The sequence below is a fragment of the Ascidia mentula genome, chromosome 2 (genome assembly GCF_947561715.1).
Source record: "Ascidia mentula chromosome 2, kaAscMent1.1, whole genome shotgun sequence".
Lineage (NCBI taxonomy): Eukaryota > Metazoa > Chordata > Ascidiacea > Phlebobranchia > Ascidiidae > Ascidia > Ascidia mentula.
In genome coordinates, this window is record NC_138567.1 from 18,493,145 (window position 1) to 18,495,644 (window position 2,500).

The 2,500-nt window shown below is 59.8% G+C and overlaps 3 non-coding genes across 3 annotated transcripts in view; all 3 read left to right on the top strand.

The window, feature by feature from the left end:
• The window catches only part of LOC145892773 (small subunit ribosomal RNA), a 1,824-nt gene extending 659 nt beyond the window's left edge, over window positions 1-1,165 (top strand). Inside the window, exon 1 of the ribosomal RNA XR_014401179.1 lies at window positions 1-1,165. This exon is cut by the window's left edge and continues 659 nt beyond it. This is a non-coding gene — a ribosomal RNA (small subunit ribosomal RNA).
• A 260-nt stretch (window positions 1,166-1,425) lies between these two features.
• LOC145892743 (5.8S ribosomal RNA) lies at window positions 1,426-1,579 on the top strand. Its single transcript, XR_014401154.1, has one exon. It is a non-coding gene; the product is annotated as a 5.8S ribosomal RNA (ribosomal RNA).
• Window positions 1,580-1,823: 244 nt separating this feature from the next.
• Window positions 1,824-2,500, top strand: part of LOC145892809 (large subunit ribosomal RNA) — a 3,686-nt gene continuing 3,009 nt past the window's right edge. Inside the window, exon 1 of the ribosomal RNA XR_014401210.1 lies at window positions 1,824-2,500. This exon is cut by the window's right edge and continues 3,009 nt beyond it. This is a non-coding gene — a ribosomal RNA (large subunit ribosomal RNA).

Genomic DNA, 2,500 nt, shown 5'->3' on the forward strand with positions numbered 1-2,500 from the left:
CGCAGGCGGCCGGTCCGTCGCAAGGCGTGCACTGGCCGCACCTGGCCCTCTCCCCCGGCGCTCCGCCGGTGCCCTTGACTGAGTGTCGGCGGCGGCCGGGACGTTTACTTTGAAAAAATTAGAGTGTTCAAAGCAGGCGCTTCGCCTGAATAATGGTGCATGGAATAATGGAATAGGACCTCGGTTCTATTTTGTTGGTTTTCGGAGCGCGAGGTAATGATTAAGAGGGACGGACGGGGGCATTCGTACTGTGCCGTTAGAGGTGAAATTCTTGGATCGGCGCAAGACGAACGACTGCGAAAGCATTTGCCAAGAATGTTTTCTTTAATCAAGAGCGAAAGTCAGAGGTTCGAAGACGATCAGATACCGTCCTAGTTCTGACTATAAACGATGCCAACCAGCGATCGGGGGGCGTTACTTTGACGACCCCTCCGGCAGCTTGCGGGAAACCAAAGTCTTTGGGTTCCGGGGGAAGTATGGTTGCAAAGCTGAAACTTAAAGGAATTGACGGAAGGGCACCACCAGGCGTGGAGCCTGCGGCTTAATTTGACTCAACACGGGGAATCTCACCCGGCCCGGACACAGTGAGGATTGACAGATTGAGAGCTCTTTCTTGATTCTGTGGGTGGTGGTGCATGGCCGTTCTTAGTTGGTGGAGCGATTTGTCTGGTTAATTCCGATAACGAACGAGACTCTGGCTTGCTAACTAGTTACGCGACCCTATCGGTCGGCGTTGAACTTCTTAGAGGGACTAGTGGCGCTTAGCCACACGAGATTGAGCAATAACAGGTCTGTGATGCCCTTAGATGTTCGGGGCCGCACGCGCGCTACACTGACCGGATCAGCGTGTCGCCGCCTAGGCCGGAAGGTCCGGGTAACCCGCTGAACCCCGGTCGTGCTAGGGATAGGGAATTGCAATTGTTTCCCTTGAACGAGGAATGCCCAGTAAGCGCGAGTCATCAGCTCGCGTTGATTACGTCCCTGCCCTTTGTACACACCGCCCGTCGCTACTACCGATTGAATGGTTTAGTGAGGTCCTCCGATTGGACCTGGCGCGTTCGGCAACGGCCGCGCCGGCGTCCGAGAAGACGATCTAACTTGATCATTTAGAGGAAGTAAAAGTCGTAACAAGGTTTCCGTAGGTGAACCTGCGGAAGGATCATTACCGGCCGATCGCCGATCGAGTGGTCGTGCGTTCGACAGGTGGAGAAGGCTCCGTATCTTGGCGGCCGCGCACGCCCTTCGTCGCTGTTGAGGCGCACGCGATTGCACTTCGGTCACCCTGTTTCGTTCTGCGCCGAGTGCCGTGGCCATGTGCCAGGCTGGCTTCATGCGTCGCCTACGGCTGGCGACCGCTCGGCCACCGCTTTTTTCGACTGTGCAATCCGGCTGGGTCGCGCTTGTCCAACTGACGAAGTCACGGAGGGCTCTTGGCGGTGGATCACTCGGCTCGCGAGTCGATGAAGGACGCAGCTAGCTGCGTGAATTAATGTGAATTGCAGGACACATTGAGCATCGACGTTCTGAACGCAAATTGCGGCACCGGGTCAATCCCGGCGCCACGCCCGCCTCAGGGTCGCGTTGTAACGTTCCCGCGCGGCGACGCGTCGGGCCGGTGCGGTGTCGGCCGTTGCCACGGTCGTCCCGCCCAGGACAGCACGAACGCAGTGTCAGCGCGCGAAACCGAACGCGGCGTGCGTCTCGTTACGAGTCGGCCTCGAAGAGGATCCCGGCCCGGAGCAGCACGGCTCGCGTTCGGGCGCGGCGCTCGCACGAGCTTCGGTGGCGCGCGCGTGTCTCTCGCAAACGAGGCACTGGATTATCGGCCTGAGGTCGGACGAGGCTACCCGCTGAATTTAAGCATATTACTAAGCGGAGGAAAAGAAACTAACGAGGATTCCCCCAGTAACGGCGAGTGAAGTGGGAAGTGCCCATCGCCGAATCCGCGCGCCTCTGCGGCGCGTGGAATTGTGGCGTAAGGAATTCGCTGCGCGTACGTCGTTCGCCGCCCGCGTCCTTCTGATCGAGGCCTCGTCCCGGTGCGGGTGTCAGGCCCATGGTGGCGGCGAGGGCGCGCGCTCTGCGTCTTCCCAGAGTCGGGTTGTTTGGGAATGCAGCCCAAAGCGGGTGGTAAACTCCATCTAAGGCTAAATACTGTCGCGAGACCGATAGCGAACAAGTACCGTGAGGGAAAGTTGAAAAGCACTTTGAAGAGAGAGTTAAAGAGTACGTGAAACCGTCGAGAGGCAAACGGGAGGGCCTGTCGAGTCGCGCGACGCTTTCAGCTGAAGCCGAGCGGAGCGTGTGGGCGTGCGGAGCCTTGCGGCCCGTCGTTCGCGCTGTCCTCCGAGCAGCTCCAGCGCACTAGCGCCGTGCGAAGGCCGCGACCGTCTGGGAGGCGGCGAGAAGGCCGCGCGCAAGGTAGCCCGCCCCCGGGTGGGTGTTATAGGCGCGCGGACACGTCGGCCCGTCGCCCGGGCGAGGAGGGATCGCCGCGTCT